At 36.5% G+C, this 21,428-nt stretch overlaps 1 pseudogene; it reads left to right on the top strand.

Moving 5' to 3' along the window:
* The first annotated feature begins 18,614 nt into the window (after window positions 1-18,614).
* LOC125111266 (olfactory receptor 5H8-like) lies at window positions 18,615-19,578 on the top strand (annotated as a pseudogene).
* Window positions 19,579-21,428: the final 1,850 nt, after the last annotated feature.

Genomic DNA, 21,428 nt, shown 5'->3' with positions numbered 1-21,428 from the left:
TTTTCACCCATTCTGTAAGTTGAATCTTTTTTATGCTTTCCTTTGCTGTGCAAAAGCTTATCAGCTTGATTAGGTCCTATTAGTTTATTTTTGCTTTTATTTCTGTTGCTTTGGGAGAGTGACCTGAGAAAACATTCATAAGGTTGATGTCAGAGAATGTTTCCCAGTGTTCTCTTCCAGGAGTTTAATGGTGTCCTGTCTTACATTTAAGTCTTTCAGCCATTTTGAGTTTATTTTTGTGCATGGCGTGAGGGTGTCTTCTAGTTTCATTGATTTGCATGTAGCTGTCAAGGTATCCCAGCAATACTTACTGAAAAGACTGTCTTTTCCCCATTTTATGTTTTTGTCTACTTTGTCAATGGATAAATGACCATAGGTGTCTGGGTTTATTTCTGGGTTCTCTATTCTGTTCCATTGGTCTGTCTGTCTGTTTTGATACCAGTACCACACTGTCTTGATGACTGTGGCTTTGAAACATTGCTTCAAGTCTGGGAAAGTTATGCCTCCTGCTTGTTTTTCTCCCCCTCAGAATTGCTTTGGCAATTCTGGGTCTTTTGTGGTTCCATATAAATTTTGGATTGTTTGCTCTAATTATGTAAAAAATGTCATGGCTAATTTGATAGTGAGTGCATTGAATCTGTAGATTGCTTAGGATAGTCTGGTCATTTTTACAATGTTAATTTTTCTAATCCAGGAACATGGAATATCTTTCCATTTCTTTGAATCCTCTTTAATTTCTTGATTAATGTTTTATACTTCTTAGCATATATTGACCTTTCATATCCTTGGTCAGGTTTAGTGCCAGGTTATTGATTTTTGTTTTTTTGGGTTCAATTTCTAAGAGGTATTGTATTCATATTCCTTTTCTAATATTTCATTGTTAGTATACAGAAATGTGACTGATTTCTGAATGTTACTCTTATATCCTGCTACTTTACTGAGTTTATTGATCAGTTCAAGTTGTTTTTTTGGGTTTGAGTCCCTCTAGGGTTTTCTACATACAGGATCATTGCAATCGCATACAGGGATAGTGTTTACCCTTCTCTTCCTTTGTGGTGCCTTTTATTTCTTTTGTTTGTCTGATTGCTGTGGCTAGGACTTCCAATACTATGTTGAATACATGGTGTGAGTGGACATCTTTGTCTGTTCCAGTATTTAGTGGGGAAGGCTTTTGGCTCTTCTCCATTTAGTTTTATATTTGCTGTGGGTTTGTTATAAATGGCTTTAATTTTGTTAAGGTGTGTTTCCTGTATACCCACTTTGGTGAGAGTTTTGATCATGTATGAATGTTGAACTTTTGTCCAAATATCTTTTCTGCATCTTTGAGTTTGATTATGTGTGTTGTTTTGACTGGTTCCTTTTGTTTAATGGGTGTGTATGACGTTGATTCATTTCCATTAATGTTTGAATAACCTTGTGATCCTTGGATTGAGTCCCCACTGGTCATGCTGTAGATATTTTTTTATATGTTGTTGGATTCGGGTTGGCTAAAATTTGTTGAGAATTTTTGTTTCTTCTTCTTTTCTATGTTCATCAAAGATTTGGCTGCCGGTGGGCATTCCCATTAGATTGCGGAGTGGGTTGTGCCTCTTTACTCATTTGTCTTGAAGTATTTTAATTTTTCCTTCTTGATTTCCTATTGACCCCCTTGTTTTTTAGTACAGGTGTTTAGGTCCTCCATGTAGTAAGTTTTTTCTCCTTTCTTTTCCTGTGGGGTTGATTTCTAGTTTCTTGTCATTGTGATCAGAGAAGATACTTGGAATAATTTCTATATGCTTAAATTTCTTGAGGTTAGCTTTGTGTCCCAATATGTGATCCATCCTTGAGAATGTTTGATGTGTACTTGAGAAGACTGTGTACTCAGATTTTTTTGGATGTAATGTCCTGAAAATGTCAATTAAGTCTAACTTGTCTATTGTGTCCTTTAAGATCTCTGTTGCCTGATTGATTTTCTGTCTAGAGGTGCTATCCATTGAGGTGAGTGGGGTTTTAACATCTCCTACTATGACTGTATTACCACCAATTTCTCCTTTTATGTCTGTTAGTATTTGTTTTATAGTATTTGTCTGTTAGTATATGGTTGCTCCTATGTTAGGGGCATATATATATATATAGACAATTGTAATATCCTCTTCTTGAATGGATCCTTTACCATTGAATAGTGTCCTTCTTTGTCTTTCTTTATAGCCTTCATTTTAAAGTCTATTTTGTCTGATATGAGTATTTCAACTCACAGATTTGCAGGAAGATTTTATGTAGTTCTCTGCAATGCTCAGTACACAAATCCTTTGCTTGCAACACTCTCCTTCCCTGGGCTCCCTTCAAGTCTCCATTGAAATGTCACTTCCTTGCCATGATTTTCCCTCAATATCCCATAGTGGTTGATACTCTTGCCCAGGTCTTGCCATGATTCACTGTATCAGTTATAAATGTAGAGATATTTTTAATCTGGATAATTGCCCTTTTATTCTCTATACATATTGTAATCTCTTGGAGGCAGGGACTACACTTTTGTTCCTGCCTCTTCTTCCTGTGCTGAGGCAATGTTTCTAGCTCATTATGAGTAAATACTCAACTTTAAAAATAAATTACTAAAATATTTCTTTCATATTTTATTTCAATAAAATATATAAACTAATCCAAGTTCATAACTGTTACTATTTTTTAGGGGCCCCACCTGCAGCACATGGAAGTTCCCTAGCCAAGGGTTGAATCAGAGTTGAAGCTGTTGGCCTATGCCCCTGAGATGGCAGCACCAGATGCAAGACTAACTTTTGTCTTATTGTAGGTTTATAGGAACATGACCAGTCCTAGGTGGACAGTTGCAAGAGCAAAGGATTCCTGCTCCAAGAAGTTTGCAAATGACCAGCCCCACCCCTTTCTCTTTTAGTATAAAAAAAGCCAGAATTCATTCATAAGTAAGATGGTCCTTTGGAATACTAGTCCATCATCTTCTTGGTCTGATGGTTTGCCAGATAAAGTTGCTATTCCTTGGCCTGATAATTCTTCTCTCAATTTATTGGTCTGTTTTACAGCAAGCAGTAGGATCTTAGACTCAGTAACATTCCCACTTGTGGTGGTTGTTGTTTTGCTATTGCAAATGATGCCATTACAAACATTGGTTTAAATACATATATATATATAAACTGTATATATATATATGTGTGTGTGTGTGTGTGTGTGTGTGTATATTTATACACACTGATCCTTCCATAATGGAAATTGTCCAGTATAATCAACCTGTCACCAGGTTGGTGGCGAATTATCCCAATGAATGGTTCACTATTAGGGACTCAATGTTGTTATCTGTGCCTTTGTGCTGAGAGACTGGCACTCAGAAATGGCCTTAACCAATCTGGGAATGGTGAGAGAAGCCCTTGCTGCTGAGCCCAAGCATAACTTTCTGCTCCCATGGCTCCTTTTTCTCTTGAGGCTATTAGGTATGACAGTGTTACCTGGAGAAAGAGATGGACTACGGTACACAGAAGGGGTCATCGTATCCACTTCATTATTAATCCTCCACTGCTGAAGTTATCCTTCAGCTAGCATTCTAATGGCACACAAATAACTTCAGGTTTATGTGTATTTAAAATGATCTATCCACATACTTCCACAAATTTCCTTGTCATCAATTTTCCACTATTATTGCTTCACATTCTCTTACTCTCCAGGTAAACTATTGCCTAAAGCTCATGCATCATTATATAATCATATGTCTGGCCATTTTACCTTTGAGGCAAGTTAACTTCCAGGTGGACTCCTCCAAGTTCTGCCCTTTGGGAGGATTTTTCCATCATAACTGTCCTTCAGGGATGTCCCAGAAATGGAAGTAGTGCCACACTTGTCAGTTTTGGATGGTGTCATAAGGTTCTCTGCTTCTTTTTGGTTGTAAGAGGGGCCAGATACAACACCTTAGATCTCCCTTATAAGGTATATCTCCCCATGACCCACCAAAGTGACATTCTAGAAATTTAACCGAGTTAAATGGGTCCTTAATTTTGGATAGATTTATTTATCACCTCTGACTGCAAATGTCTACCAATAATCTATTGGAGTTCCTATTTCTGCTCGTTATGTCCAATCAGCATAATGTAACACTGTGATACCTTGTGGGAGAAGAAGAAATCAAGATCCCACAGAAAATGTTTTAAAATCATATATGCGACTAAAAAGCCTTATATCTGGGATATATGGAAAATTCTCAAGATTCTATAATGAGAAAATAAAGAATTCAATTAAAAAAGTGAAAATTTGGCAGACACTTCACTAAGAAATACATATGTCATATAAGGGCACACATATATGCTAAATATAAATTTTTATTGGGGAAATGCAAATTAAAAACACAATGAGATGTCATGACCTACCTATTGAAAAAACTAAAATTGAAAATAATGCCATTTGCTGCAACATGGATGGAACTAGAGACTCTCATAATGAGTGAAGTAAGTTAGAAAGAGAAAGACCACAACCATATATCAGTTACTCATATCTGGTGTCTAATATACAGCACAAATGAACCTTTCCACAGAAAAGAAAAATGGACTTGGAGAATAGACTTATGGTTGCCCAGGTGAAGGGGAGGGATTGGGATCTTTGGGTTAAGAGATGCAAACTATTGCTTTGGGAATGGGTAAGTAATGAGATCCTGCTATGTAGCACTGAGAACTATGTCTAGATATTTACAACAGAGCATGAAAATGGGAGAAAAAAATTACATATGCATGTATATGTAACTGGGTCCCCATGCTGTACAGTGGGGAAAAAAAGTGTGTTGAGGTAAATAACAACAACAACAAAAAAGAAAAGACTACTTATACTGGAAGCAACAATATCATACACCACACTAATAAAAGAAAAGTCAAAAACCACATGATCATCTCAACAGATGCAGAAAAAGCATTTGACAAAGTCCAACATCCATTCATGATCAAATTCTTACCAAAGTGAGTATAGGGGAACAAACCTTAACATAATCTAAGCCATTTATGACAAACCTATAGCAAATATAATATTCAATGGAGAAAATCTGAAAGCCTTCCCACTAAAATCTGGAACAAGACAGGGATGTCCACTCTCACCACTGTTATTCAACATAGTCTTGGAAGTCCTAGCCACAGCAATCAGACAAACAAAAGAAATAAAAGGCATCCAAATAGCAAGAGAAGAGGTAACATGGTCACTGTATGCAGATGACATGATACTATACATACAAAACCCTAAGGACTCAACCTAAAAACGACTTGAACTGATTAATAAACTCACCAAAGTAGCAGGATATCAGACTAACAGTCAGAAATGAGTCAAATTTCTGTATACCAACAATGAAATATTAGAAAAGGAATACAAAAATACAATAGCATTTAGAAATTTCACCTCAAATACAGCAATACAAAACCCAGGCTAAACAAAATAGGAAAGGACTTCTCTAAACCAAAAAGAAAAGAAGGAAAGAAAGGGAGGAAAAAGAAAAAAAAAAGAGGAAGAACTAGGATTGAGGAAGCCACAATCAGATGACAGTCACTCAAGTAAGCCAGCATATGGATTTAATCATGAACATGTCTAAAACAAAATAAAATTAAAAAAGAAAAAAAGAGTCATCAAAAGCATAAAATGTGGGCAAGGGAAGTAAGGAAATAAATAGATTAAAAATTTTTTTTGTTTCTCTTCTTAATTTTAGTATAGCAATGAAGTGTTTGAACCTACAAAACTATCAGGCTAAAACAATAATAGGAAGGGGTTAGCATACTTAAAAAACAGGGCACCCAAAAACCAAAACCAAACATTGCTTTCACAAAAAATGAAAAAAAAAAAAACACTCAAGTAGAAAATAATCAGAGACCATCCAACCAAAAAAAGGAAAGAAGAATGGAGAACCATAGAATCAACTGGAACACGAGGCTCAAAATGGCAATAAATAATCATCTATCAATTATCACCTTAAATGTCAATGGACTGAATGCTCCAATCAAAAGACACAGAGTGGCTGAGTGGATAAAAATGCAGAAACCTTCAATCTGCTGCCTACAAGAAACTCACCTTAGGACAAAGGATATATATAGATTGAAATTGAAGGGGTGGGAAAAATATTTCATGACAATAGATGTGACAGGAAAGGAGGAGTTGCAATACTCATATCAGACAAAATAGACTTTAAAACTAAAGACATAAAGGAAGACAAAGAAGGACACTACTTAATGATTAAGAGATCCATCCAAGAAGAGGATATTGCTATCATCAACATATATGCCCCAAATACAGGAGCACCCAGATACATACAACAAATATTAACAGACATAAAGGGAGAAATTTATGGGAATACAATCATAGTAGGAGACTTTAATACTCCACTCACATCAATGGACAGCACCTCTAGACAGAAAACCAATAAAGCAACAGAGATCCTAAAGGACACAATAGAAAAGTTAGACTTGATTGACATCATCAGGACACTACATAAAAAAAAAATAAGAATACACATTCTTCTCAAGTGCACATGGAACATTCTCAAGAATCAACTACATCTTGGGACACAAAGCTAACCTCAACGAATTTAAGAGCATAGCAATTATTTCAACTATCTTCTCTGACCACAATTCCATGAAACTAGAAATCAACCACAGGAAAAGGAAAGAGAAAAAATCTACCACATGGAGACTAAACAACATGCTACTAAAAAACCAATGGGTCAATGAGGAAATCAAGAAGAAAATTAAAAAATACCTTGAAACAAAGGATAATGAAGACACAACCTCTCAAAATCTATGGGATGCTGCAAAAGCAGTGCTCAGAGGGAAATTCATAGTGATACAGGCCTTCCTCAAATAAGAAGAAAGATCCCAAATGGACAACTTAACCCTCCAACTTAACGAATTAGAAAAAGAAGAACAAAAAAGACCTAAAGTCAGCAGAAGGAAGGAAATTATAAAGATCAAAGAGGAAATCAATAAAATAGTGATTCAAAAAACAATAGAGAAAATTAATAAAACCAAGAGCTGGTTCTTTGAAAAGGTGAACAAAATTGACAAACCCCTGGCCAGACTCACCGAAAAGAGGAGAGAAAGAACCCAAATAAACAAAATAAGAAATGAAAAAGGAGAAATCACAACGGATACAGCAGAAATACAAAAAACCATAAGAGAATACTATGAACAACTATATGCCAATAAATTTGACAATCTGGAAGAAATGGACAATTTTCTAGAATCTTACAGCCTGCCAAAATTGAATCAAGAAGAAACAGACCAACTGAACAGACCAATCACTAGAAATGAAATTGAAGAGGTCATAAAATCACTCCCTACAAATAAAAGTCCAGGACCAGATGGCTTCACAGGTGAATTCGACCAAACATACAAGGAGGAACTGGTGCCCATCCTCCTTAAACTTTTCCAATAGGTTGAAGAAGAAGGAACACTTCCAAAGACATTCTATGATGCCACCATCACCCTCATTCCAAAACCAGACAGAGATACCACCAAAAAAGAAAACTATTGGCCATTACCTTTGATGAATATAGACACAAAAATTCTCAACAAAATCTTAGCCAACTGAATCCAGCAACATATCAAAAAGATCATATGGCATGACCAGGTAGGGTTCATCCCAGTTTCAAAAGGATGGTTTGACATATGCAAATCAATCAACGGCATACACCACATTAACAAAAGAAAAGTCAAAAACCATATGATCATCTCAATAGATGGAGGAAAAGCATTTGACAAAGTCCAACATCCATTCATGATCAAGACCCTCGCCAATGTGGGTATAGAGGGAACATTCCTTAATATAATCAAAGCCATTTATGACAAACCCACAGCAAATAAATACTCAATGGAGAAAAACTGAAAGCTCTCTCACTCAAATCTGAAACAATACAAGGATGGCCACTCTCACCACTGCTATTCAACATAGTTTGGAAGTCCTAGCCATAGAAATTAGACAAACAAAAGAAATAAAAGGCATCCATATAGGAAGAGAAGATATAAAACTGTCACTGTATGCAGACGACATGATACCATACATACAAAACCCTAAGGAGTCAACCCCCAAAGTGACTTGAACTGATTAGTAAATTCAGCAAAGTAGCAGGGTATCAGACTAACATTCAGATATCAGTTGCATTTCTATATACCTACAATGACATATTGGAAAAGTAATACAAAAATACAACACCGTTTAAAAATTACACCTCAAAAAATCAAATACCTGGGAATACACCTGACCAAGGAGGTAAAGGACTTATATGCTGAGAACTATGATACATTAATCAAAGAAATTAAAGAAGATGTAAAAAATGGAAAGAATTTCCATGTTCCTGGATTGGGAAAATCAATATTGTAAAAATGGCCATACTACCCAAAGCAATCGACAGATTCAATGCAATCCCGATCAAATTACCCATGACATTTTTCACACAACTAGAACAAACAATCCAAACATTTATATGGAACAACAAAAGACCCAGAATTGCCAAGGCAATCCTGAGAAACAAAAACCAAGCAGTGGGCATAACTTTCCCAGACTTGAAGCAATATTACAAAGCCATAGTCGTTAAAACAGTGTGGTACTTGTATCAAAACAGACATACAGAACAATGGAACTGAATAGAGAAACTAGACATAAACCCTGACGCCTATGGTCAATTAATCTTTGAAAATGGAGGCAAGAACATAAAATGGGAAAAAGAATGTCTATTCAGCAAGCATTGCTGGGAAACTGGACAGCTGCATGCAAAGAAAAGAAACTAGAACACACCCTCACACCATGCACAAAAATAAACTCCAAATGGCTGAAAGACTTAAATATACGACTGGACACCACCAAACTCCTAGAAGAAAACATAGGCAAAACACTCTCTGACATCAACATCATGAATATTTTCTCAGGTCAGTCTCCCAAAGCAAGAGAAATAAGAGCAAAAATAAACCCATGGGACCTCATCAAACTGAAAAGCTTTTGCACAGCAAAGGAAACCAAAGAGAGAACAAAAAGACAACTTTCAGAATGGGAGAAAATAGTTTCAAATGATGCAACCGACAAGGGCTTAATCTCTAGAATATATAAACAACTTATACAACCCAGCAGCAAAAAAGCCAATCAACCAATGGAAAAATGGTCAAAAGACCTGAATAGACATTTTTCCAAAGAAGATATACAGATGGCCAGCAAACACATGAAAAAATGCTCAACATCGCTGATTATAAGAGAAATGCAAATCAAAACTACCATGAGATACCACCTCACACCAGTCAGAATGGCCATCATTAATAAATCCACAAATAACAAGTGCTGGAGGGGCTGTGGAGAAAAGGGAACCCTCCTGCACCGCTGGTGGGAATGTAAACTGGTACAGCCACTATGGAGAACAGTATGCAGGTACCTTTGAAATCTATACATAGAACTTCCATATGACCCCACAATCCCACTCTTGGGCATCTATCCAGACAAAACTCTACTTAAAAGAGACACGTGCACCCGCATGTTCATTGCAGCACTAGTCACGATACCCAGGACATGGAAACAACCCAAATGTCCATGGACAGATGATTGGATTCGGAAGAAGTGGTATATATACACAATGGAATACTACTCAGCCATAAAAAGGAATAACATAATACCATTTGCAGCAACATGGATGGCACTAGAGATTCTCATACTGAGTGAAAGGAGTCAGAAAGACAAAGACAAATACTATATGATATCACTTTTAACTGGAATCTGATATATAGCACAAATGAACATCTCCTCAGAAAAGAAAATCATGGACTTGGAGGATAGGCTTGTGGCTGCCTGGAGGGAGAGAGAGGGAGTGGGAGGGATCAGGAGCTTTGGGTTATCAGATACAACTTGGAATGGATTTACAAGGAGATCCTGCTGAGTAGCATTGAGAACTATGTCTAGATACCTATATTGTAGCAGATCAAAGGGTGGGAAAAAATGTATACATGTAGGAGTAACTTGATCCCCATGCTGTACAGCAGAAAAAAATAAAAATAAAAATAAAATTCATATGCAAAAAAAGATGTATGTATAAAGATGTGGTATGTATACACAATGGAATACTACTTGGTCATATTAAAAGTATGAAATAATGTCATTTGCAGCAACATGGATGGACCTAGGGATGGTCATACTAAGTCAGTCAGAAGGAGAAAGACAAATACCATATATCACTTATACATAGAATGTAAAATATGACACAAATGAACTTATCTATGAATCAGAAACAGACTCACAGATATAGAGAACTGACTTGTGGTTGCTGAGTAGGAGGGAATATAGAAGGATGGGGTTGGGAGTTGGGGATTAGTAGATGCAAACTAGTATACACAGAATGGGAAAACAACAAGGTCGTACTGTATAGCACTGGGGACTTTATTCAATAGCCTGTGATAAACCATAATGGAAAAAAAATATGAAAAAGAATGTATACATATGTATGACTAAGTCACTTTGTTGTACATCAGAAATTAATACATCATAAATCAATTGTACTTCAATAAAATTAAAAAGAAATAAAATTAAATGAAATTGCACCTCAAAAATAAAATACCAGGGAATACACCCGACCAAGGAGGTAAGGGACTTATATGGCAAGAACTATAAAACATTAATCAAGGAAATTAATGAAGATGTAAAGAAATGGAAAGGTATTCCGTGTTCCTGGATTGGAAAAATTAATATTGTAAAAATGGCCAGACTACCCTAAGCAATCTACAGATTCAATGCACTCCCTATCAAATTACCCATGACATTTTTCACAGAACTAGAACAAACAATCCAAAAATTTATATGGAACCATGAACGACCCAGAATTGCCAAAGTAATCCTGAGAAACAAAAACAAGGCAGAAGGCATAACTCTCCTAGACTTCAGGCAATATTCCAAAGCCACAGTCATCAAAACAGTGTGGTACTGGTACCAAACAGACAGGCAGACCAATGGAACAGAATAGAGAGCCCAGAAATAAACCCAGACACCTATGGTCAATTAACCTTTGACAAAGGAGACAAAAACAAAATGGGAAAAACACAGTATTTTCAGCAAATGGCACTGGGAAAACAGGACAGCCACATATAATCAATGAAACTGGAAGACACCCTCACACCATGCACAAAAATAAACTCAAAATGGCTGAAAGACTTAAATGTAATGCAAGACACCATTAAACTCCTGGAAAAGAACATTGGGAGACATTCTCTGACATCAATCTTATGAATATTTTCTCAGGTCAGTCTCCCAAGTCAACAGAAATAAAGCAAAAATAAACCAATGTGACCTAATTGCCAGAGTCCAGCTCTAGCGGCCAGGGATGCACACCCTGTTAGGGATGGACGGTGTTGGCACATACACATGGTGACAGCCTCTTTCTCTCTTTTCAGAGCACTGAAGTGCTCAAATTTTATTGGCATAGATGATCATTTATATAGACAGTTTTTAATTACACCACAATGTTAAAAGAACACCTGAAGGTTAGGTTCTAAAGGTACACTTTTAGATTATGTTTTCTGATCACATGGTACAGTAGTTATGCATTATGTTCTAAGATCTTTAATTAACATTAAGATTAATAAGCACAAAACATCATGAGTACAAAACATCATGTGAAAATAAGAAGATTCATTACAAAGCATCTTGTGGTTAGCTAACAGATAAAAGGCTATAGACATAAGGATTTGGCATTCACAAACCTTGTTTTTAGGTTAATGCTTATCTTCAAAGCATCATGGCAAGAAGACAGTACGAGAAAATATAAATCAACTTAACTAGCTATCACTTAAAAGCTTCTAAAATCAAGGACAAAACTCATAGCTAGGTTTCTTTTTATCATTAATAATATATGCCTAACTTCTATGAACCTCATTAAAATCATAACTCTAAAGTTTACTGTATAACTAGTTAGTAGATAAACACTATGTTTTTAATTAAATTGGATTTGAATAGGGGAAAGTCCATCAGGATGAAATTCTTATTATATTATTGTTGTGACTTTGTTAAATCACAAATCACCACAGGAAAATAAGAATGGAAAATAAGAATAATGAGCAAATAACAGGAAAGGCTGAGGAAAAACTGAATAACAAGTAAAACATCAGGAAAGACTAGGTCACCCGAGAAACAATCCATGTTCTCCGGCACAAACATGGAAATTGTTTACTGGGAAAGCCCCAATTCTTCTCCATCAATGTCAACATGAGAGCCATGTAATCTGAGGCCTGCCCTCGGTTTTTCACCATACAGGCAGGCTTTTATCCTGACCAGAAGCCCACCTTCAGCTTTCACCATTCAGGCGAGCTCCCTTCCTTGGTTAGGAACCTGCCTTCGGGTTTTTCTGCCATCAGGCAAGGTCCCTTCCTCGAGTCCCTGCATCTCCTCAGCTCCACACACCTAGTCAAACTGACAAGCTTTTGCACAGCAAAGGAAACCAGAAACAAAACCAAAAGACAACTTACAGAATGGGAGAAAATAGTTTCAACTGATGCCACTGATAAGGGCCTGATCTCTAAAATATACAAACAACTTATACAACTCAACAGCAAAAAAGCCAACAACCCAATGGAAAAAGGCAAAGGAACTGAACAAACATTTCTCCAAGGAAGATATACAGATGGTCAACAAGCACTTGAAAAAATGCTCAACAGCAAAATTATTAGAGAAATGCAAATCAAAACTACTGTGAGATACCACCTCACACCAGTTAGAATGGCCATCAATAATAAGTCTGCAAAACACAAATGTTGGAGGGGGTGTGGAGAAAAGGGAACCCTCCTGCACTGTTGGTGGGAATGTAAACTGGTACAGCCACTATGGAGAACAGTATGCAGGTACCTTTGAAATCTATACATAGAGCTATGATATGACCCAGCAATCCTACTCTTGGGCATATATCCAGACAAAACTTACCTTAAAAAAACACATGCACCCATATGTTCATTGCAGCACTATTCACAAGAGCCAAGACATGGAATCAACCCAAATGTCCACTGATAGATGATTGGATCAGGAAGATGTGTTATATATACTCAATGGAATACTACTCAGCCATAAAAAAGAACAAAATAATGCCATTTATAGCAGCATGGGTGGAACTAGAGATTCTCATACTGAGTGAAATAAGTCAGAAAGAGAAAGACAAATACATTATGATATCACTTATATCTGGTACCTAATATATGGCACAAAGGAATCTTTCCACAGAAAGGAAAATCATGGACTTGGAGAATAGACTAGTGGTTGCCAAGGGCGAAGGGGAGGGAGTGGGAGGTACTGGGACCTTGGAGTAAGTAGATGCAGAATGTTGCCTTCAGGATGTATTAGCAATGCAATCCTGCTGTGTAGCGTTGGGAACTCTGTCTAGTCAATTATGATGGAACATGTAATATGAGAAAAAAGAATATATACATGTATGTGTAACTGGGTCACCATGCTGTACAGTAGGAAAAAAATATATAAAGAGATTAAAAAATAATAAAAATAAAAAAACATAAAACAAAAAAACAATGCAGACATCTGTATGAAGAGATAGGCTAAAAAAAGAGTTAAAAAATAATTACATAAAATTGCAGTAGGCAGTATATTTAAAACAAGTGTTTCTTATGTTGGTTACTGATGCACATTATACTGCTTACTCCCTCCTTCTGCTGAGTTTTCACAGTGAGTTCTCTTTTATCTGTGTTTTTTTCCACACTTTTTAAGATTCCACTAGCAAAATTCTAAGTACAAAGAATAATTGAGTAATGAATAATAATACGTCCTTTGCTTTTCCTCTAGCTTCCTATCAAATCCTAAATGGAGGAATAGCATCCATAAGGATGAAGGTTTGATCCCTGGCCTTGCTCAGTCAGTTAAGGATCTGTCGTGCTGTGAGATGTGATGTAGGTGGCAGACATGGCTTGGATCCAGTATTGTTGTGCCTGTGGTGTAGACCAGCAGCTGAAGCTTCTATTTGAGCCCTGGCTTGGGAACCTCCACATGCCACATCTGTGGCCCTAAAAAGCCAAAAAAAATGATATCAATACAAAATGTGAAAATTTTCATATTACACTTACTAATGTCATTATTTTTCTCAATGAATATTTAATGTCAACTTCTCTGTTAATATGTAAAGGCAAATTGACATGTGGCCACTATGTTAAAAGAAATCTCTCCGTACTTTTCCTTTAGGTTGGGATAAAGAACAAAGCCCCATCTACCCTCATATCTGATGTGATACCACAAACGCTAGCCTGCCTTGCCCATTCTCACTCCTTTGTTTCTCTCTTTATATTCCTGCTATGTTTGCAATGTTTTGCTTTGTTTCTCTAATTAACTAGCTCTCTGATAAGCTATGCCTGCAGATGACAGAAGACACGGAGGAAGGCAAATGTCTAGAAACATCACCATGTTAGACATGTTGACCCTCAGTCACCACCACTGAAACAGAATCTGCATTTAAGAAAATCTCCAGGACTGTCACAAAGATTAGAGTTTGAGAAGCAAAGATCTTCCCACAGTGGTCTTTGGTCATCTTTTTTCCTTTTCTCCTCCCACTGAATTTTGCCTAAGATTTCTCATCAGTTTTCAGCTTAAAGATGGATGTTAGGTGTAGGTTTCAAATGTGAGCTACAATTTCCATGAGAAGGATAACTTTTTTTTTTGGTCTTTTTGCTATTTCTTGGGCCGCTCCCGCGGCACATGGAGGTTCCCAGGCTAGGGGTCGAATTGGAGCTGCAGCCACCAGCCTATGCCAGAGCCACAGCAACACGGGATCCGAGCCATGTCTGCAACCTACACCACAGCTCACGGCAACGCCGGATCGTTAACCCACTGAGCAAGGGCAGGGACCGAACCCGCAACCTCATGGCTCCTAGTCGGATTTATTAACCACTGCGCCACGATGGGAACTTGGAGAAGGATAACTTTCTAGAGATTGTATCCTGAAAAGAATTTAGGATGTTGGCCTTATTAGAATCATGCATGACTGGCTCAGACAAGACTATATTCATCAAAGAACTCAGAATATCGAGTTTGTAGATAAACCAGAGTTTTCATTAACATTTCAGAAGTTCCTCTGATGGAAAGTGGTGGCTCGAAGTGTAACTTCAATTGATAAACTGGAACTGTCTGCAATGACTTGATGTTTGTGATTTCGGTCTATAATGCCCTGTGAGACCTGGATTTCTATTTATGGGCCCGAGTCCACAAAGCCCAGTAGAACAGCTTAGGTTTGTCATAAAGGGAATCCTATCAGGGGAATTACAGTTCTTCACTCCTTCCCCTTTCAACAAATGTACGCAGTTGTACAACTGGTTAACTCTGTGTTCAAAATCAAATTCATATAAACAGCATTTTCCTGAGCTTGAAAAATGAAGCCTCAGAAATGAACCAATGTGTAAAGAATTGCTACCTGTGGCTTTGTCATTCCAGTGCTTATATATTATTTTCTGTTTCAGAAAACCAAACACTGAAAGGATCTCAACAATTTTTTAACAGCTATTGGTAAGAGGAAATGATTTGTATAACATTCATTATGTTTTTACAGAAAGTTAAAATGTTGTAATAAAATGTATAATAATTTCATTTGGTTTACAAGATACTGAAAAAGCTGGGTGAAAATGGAAACAAATAGCGAATAATCTGTATATTTTATTATTGTACATAAATTTAGATAAGAAAAAGAGCTCTGAGACTGCACTATAATTTTTATAATGTTTAATTATCCATTTTTCATAATTATAATTACTCCAAAAGATAAGTTTCTTTGAACTGGAATAGTAAACAAAAATAGGTTAAAGCATTTAGCTCAAAACTTTACTGTGTAAGAAATCTCTTTGGTAATTGTGCTCAAAATATTTACTTCATTAAATTAACTACACTTTCTATTTTTATATCCACATCTTAAGTTATTTCATTAAAAAAAATGCCAAAATAGTGAAAATATCCATCCAGTGTTCTTTTCAGCTTTCCGCCTAAATAAGTACCACACAATGAACTGCAGATTTTTGATTATTTACTGTTTTGAGATTGCATGGAAGTAAAGCCCATTCTTAACAAATACACATTTACAACTGCACTTATTGGCATTGGTTATTTATATTGCCTTTATTAAGGTCCATATTTGGATCAATTTTATTCTGCAAAGGAAACTTGTAGAGAAGAAAATGCCATTAAAAATACTGGAAGGATTTGTAGAGAAAGTCAGCTCTAATCACAGTAAAAACAAGGATAGAAACATCCTTTAAATATGAGTGAGGCAATGCTAGTATATTTAAACACAATATAATTTTTATGTAAATTTAAAATTAAAGACTCTAATTCATACACCAATCCAATGCAAAAATAAACTTTGAATTTTGAATAAAAGAAAAAGCAAGATTTCTCAGCCTTGAAAACTTTTGAGTTAAGGGAAATATTTCCCTCCCCCCCAAACTCTGAGACTTTCCCCTTATTTCCACTTCAGCCTTTCTCTGATACTTCCTCTCTCTCACCTCGTAATTTTGGAAGAATTTAATGCATTTTCTTGTGTGCACAGCATATATGTCACATGTTAGTTGGAGCTGTGAGCTTGCTATTGTCATTATTTGGAGATTAGCCATGAATTGGGAATTGTGTATGGGTGCCAAGTTGACAAGGTTGGATTTATGATGATTCATTTTAATGTGTCAAACTTGGCTGGGGAAAAAACATGTCCAGATATCTTGAAAAACATCATCTCTGGGTCTATCTGTGAGGCTGTTTCCAGAAATGACTAGCATGGAATTGGTAGACTGAGTAAAGCCTGTGGCTCTCTTCAATGTGAGGGGGCATCATGCAATGTGCTGAGAGGCTGACCTGAACAACAATAGCAACAACAACAACAAAACACTGTGGATGGTTGAACTTGCTTTCTGCTTGGCTGGTAGACACAGTCTTCCCATGCTCTTGGTGATTTTGGTTCTCAAGACTTCAGACTCAGTCAGAAATCTATACTATTGGCTCTATTGTCTCAGTCCTTTGCATGTGACACCTCCTGCCCTGGGTCTCCTGCTTACAGAGGGAAGATTCTCAGCCTCATCAGTGCAAAAGCCATTATCGTATAATAAAAACTTTTATATAGATACAGATTTATTTTTAAAAGTCTATATGTATATCCCCCCTCAATATTTATATATATTTGTTTCTGTTACTTTGTACTCTCCTTTGCCTTTTTGATTATTTTCCTCTCTTTAAGTTCCCAACACTCAGCTTTCCATTGTCCTCCTTCTTCTCAAGAAAGGAGGATCTTTCCTCCTGATCACTCTGCTCACTAGCCTTTTCTGGTCTTTCCTTTTCTCCTCTTGTTTCAGCCAGAGCTCTTGGCTGCAAGAAGAAATGTGTTAATTGAATGGAAAATGATTCCAACAAAGAAATGGAAGTTGGAGAAACCCATTGGAGAAATGATCAGGACACAAAGAAAGAAGTCAGAGGGCCAACACCCCAAATCATGTTTCAGCTGTAGCTCAATAAGTGCTACTGCCATTGCTGCTAAACTTGAATGCCACAACTCACACTGACAAGGCCATTGTTGTGGGTACAGGATGCATTTTCTGGGACCATGATGTTGTTCCTTTGGTTGACCTGGCAAGCAGAATTTTCTTTTGTACACAATTTATCCTGGGTTTTTTTATTCTATATCCACTGTAGATGAGTTTGAGTGGCTAACACTAGATCACGCACCCTCACTCTAGATTTAAGACGAATGGGAAAGTCAGTTTATAGAATTTTGTCTTCTAGAGTGGATGACAGTTTTTGTGTAGCAGCAGGAGTCATGCTCCAAACTCCCACATTTTTGATTTGATGGCCTCACTGTGCATTGGAGCCAGGACCTTGCATTTGGCAACACAAGTGGCTCTTCATTCTGACTTATTCTGATCTATTTCTTTGTCTTCCTCATCACTCCTAATGCCACATCCATCATATGGATTGAGAACTTCATATACTTTAAGTCACTGGGGGAGCAATCATTAAATGCATATTATTAAACTCCATTCATGATCTAATGATCCAATTTCTATAGTAATACTTCAGAATCTGTGTTTTGCACCAAAACCTCTCCAAAACAATTCTGACTGTGTAATCTGGTTTGGGAATCACTGGAAATAGCCACAGTTTCCTGATTACTGTTTATGACTTGAGTTTCTTCTCCTTGCAATGTTTTTAATTTCAAGATTAAGTGATGTTGCCACTCCCTTTCTAATAAGTTTTCATTTCTTGCCAACTGCTTGAATAATGAAGTTAAATATCTTAATGTAGCATTCAAGTCATAATTTTAATTTTATACACAGGGCCCTTCTATCATCTTTACTTTGTTGCTGCATCCATGTCCTACACACAGAATTTTTGACCTTGTTCTATAGTATCCCCTAAATTTGCACATCTTGAGAATGCTTTTCTTATCTTCTAAATCTCATCTCTGTACAAAATTTTCAATGATATAACTGCATTGTTCTAACATAATATTTTCTACAAATACTTTTCATGTATCATAGTAAAAGTAAATAAAATAGAAATCATTCAAGTTAGTGGTTAATGTATGGTTTTATTTAAGTTAACCTCAAGAAATTTACTGTTTAAAATTTGTGAATGACTTTTTTTTCATTTACTGTATTTTATTTCAGAGGTCATCTATTAAGAATATGGAAACAAAAAAATGTAACAGAATTGACAGAGTTTATTCTCTCAGGACTCAAGTATCAATCAGAGTGGCAAATTCCCCTGTTCCTGCTGTTCCTAATGATATATCTCATCACCCTCATGGGAAACCTTGGTCTGATTGCTCTCATCTGCAATAACCCTCAACTTCACATTCCTATGTACTTTTTCCTTGGGCATTTGGCCTTTGTGGATACTTGGTTGTCATCCACAGTGACTCCCAAGATGCTTATCAACTTCTTCGCTCAGAGTAAAATGATCTCTTTCTCTGAATGTGTGGTACAATTCTTTTCCTTTGCAATCAGTGTAACCACAGAATGTTTTCTGCTGGCAACAATGGCATATGATCGCTATGTGGCCATTTGCAACCCATTACTTTATCCAGTGATTATAAGCAATAGCCTATGCATGAGAATGTTAGTCTCATCATATATAGGTGGCCTTCTTCATGCCTTAATTCATACAGGTTTTTTATTCAGATTAACTTTCTGTATTTCTAACATAGTACATCACTTTTATTGTGATGCATTGCCGTTAATTAAAGTTTCCTGTACTGATCCTTCTATTAATGTTCTGATGATATTCATTTTCTCTGGCTCAATTCAGGTGTTCACCATATTGACAGTTCTTATCTCTTATACACTTGTTCTTTTTACAATTTTAAAAAACAAGTCTGTACAAAGCATAAGGAAGGCCTTCTCCACCTGTGGGGCCCACCTCCTGTCTATCTCTTTATACTACGGGCCACTTCTCTTCATGTATGTGCGCCCTGGATCTGCACAAGGAGGTGATCAAGATATGATGGACTCTTTATTTTACACTGTCATAATCCCTTTCTTAAATCCAATTATCTACAGCCTCAGAAATAAGGAAGTCATAGACACACTGAAAAAAGTGTTAAAGAAATATGGGTATGTGTCAAACTAATATCTGTTCTCCTTTCTATTAAAACATTAACATGACTGTATAGTTTACATGCTACTATGTGATGATTAGTGTTCAAAGTTTTTTGCATATATAATTTTCTTATTATTTTAATGACGAGATGTTAGTACCTAATAAATTCCTTAAAATACATTTATATATTATTCAAAAACATAAAGTTTTAATTAACTCTTTATAGACTACTAAAATAAAAAACAAAACAAAAAGCATTTCATATGCTTGCATGTTCTTCATTGTAACTTTAAAAATGCATTAAGTACTAAAATAATGCTGTTCCTCTGTAGGGGATTTGTTTATGATGTCTTTGACATTTATAAACCATATAGTTAGAGAATTTAAACACATTTAACTCTACAATGGAGGCAGGTTGATATATGAGTGAATCATTATAAATACCAGGAATTCTACCTGCCATCAAAAGGTCATGTATTTCACTGTATTTGGGGTCTGGTAAATTTCACTTGTTGTGGGGATCAACACTCCTATCACTCAGAGAAATGGGAAAGCATTGAGGGAAAAGGACAAGAGATCTAAGACAATGAAGACAGAGCTACAGTGTAACAGATGCTCTTAGTTTAGCATGTTTCTTAGAGAAAGACAGAGGTAAGTTGTCTCACTGCCTATGATGCCTTTTTAAGGTCCTTTGTAGCTGCATCTCTGTGCTGTTGCTCAATCTGCAAACTTCACTAACTAAGAAAGATAATAGACTGAAGAATTACTTTGGATAAGAAAGAAGTGGCACAATGGGGAAAATGATCAATATTCTAGAATTGCTTTAAAAAGCAAAATTAGTGAAAGAAAAGGAACATGTAAAGGGTACTGGATCATGTGGTGGACAGCAAGAAGTGTTAAATGCATATTACCATAGTTCAAATAATGTTAAGATGATCTTTCATGTTGCCCAGTCGGTAGAAAGACATGACAATGAACAAGAGTTTGGTTTTTGTACCCTGAAGTGCTTAAATGTTCATTTTCATTATACTCCATAATGAGTGATTCACCTCAGTGTCCATCCCTTCTCTTACCACTTAAACCCTCAACCTCATAACCGCCTATCTCTGTGATCTGCAAAACCCTACTTATTCCTGCCATCATGCTGATTCTCTCTTACTCCCCAAATATATCCACCAGATTATTCTTGTAAAAAGAACTCAGGTGAAATCATATCACTCTTCAAGAATTTTAATGGAATGACATTACTACCAGGGTATAGCTTGGTCTGTCTATCTTTTTTTTGTCTTTTTGTCTTTTTAGGGCTACACCCACAGTATATGGAGGTTCCCAAGCTAGGGGTCAAATCATAGCTGTATCCCCCGGCCTATGCCAGAGCCACAGCAATGTGGCATCTGAGCTGTGTCTGCAACCTGCACCACAGTTCATGGCAACACTAGATCCTTAACCCACTGAGTGAGGCCAGGGATTGAACCTGCAACCTCAGAGTTCCTAGTTGGATTCATTAACCACTGAGCCACAATGGGAACTCCAGTCAGCCTGCTTGTCTGTCTGTCTGTGTATCTATCTATCTATCTTATACACTTTGGCATATATTTATTCATTCAGTATGTTCAGACAATATCATATATATATATGATATATATATATATATACACACATCATAAATACACACACACACACATCTATATTTATGTTATCTATCTCAACCTTCCTCTCTTTGCATTTGTTCACTATGGCATAATTTGAGGTCTTTTCAATTATGCCACAGTTGAACTCTTACTTCCAAGTCCTTTCTTCACAATTGTCCTAATGAACTCTGTGCTATATCCAAGATCTCTTACTAAAAGACTCTGAATATGTTTCACTCCCCATGTACA

This window comes from Phacochoerus africanus, chromosome 1, assembly GCF_016906955.1.
Source record: "Phacochoerus africanus isolate WHEZ1 chromosome 1, ROS_Pafr_v1, whole genome shotgun sequence".
Classification (NCBI taxonomy): Eukaryota; Metazoa; Chordata; class Mammalia; order Artiodactyla; family Suidae; genus Phacochoerus; species Phacochoerus africanus.
Note: the sequence above shows the minus strand (reverse complement) of the source record. Positions and strands in the feature narration are given on the sequence as shown.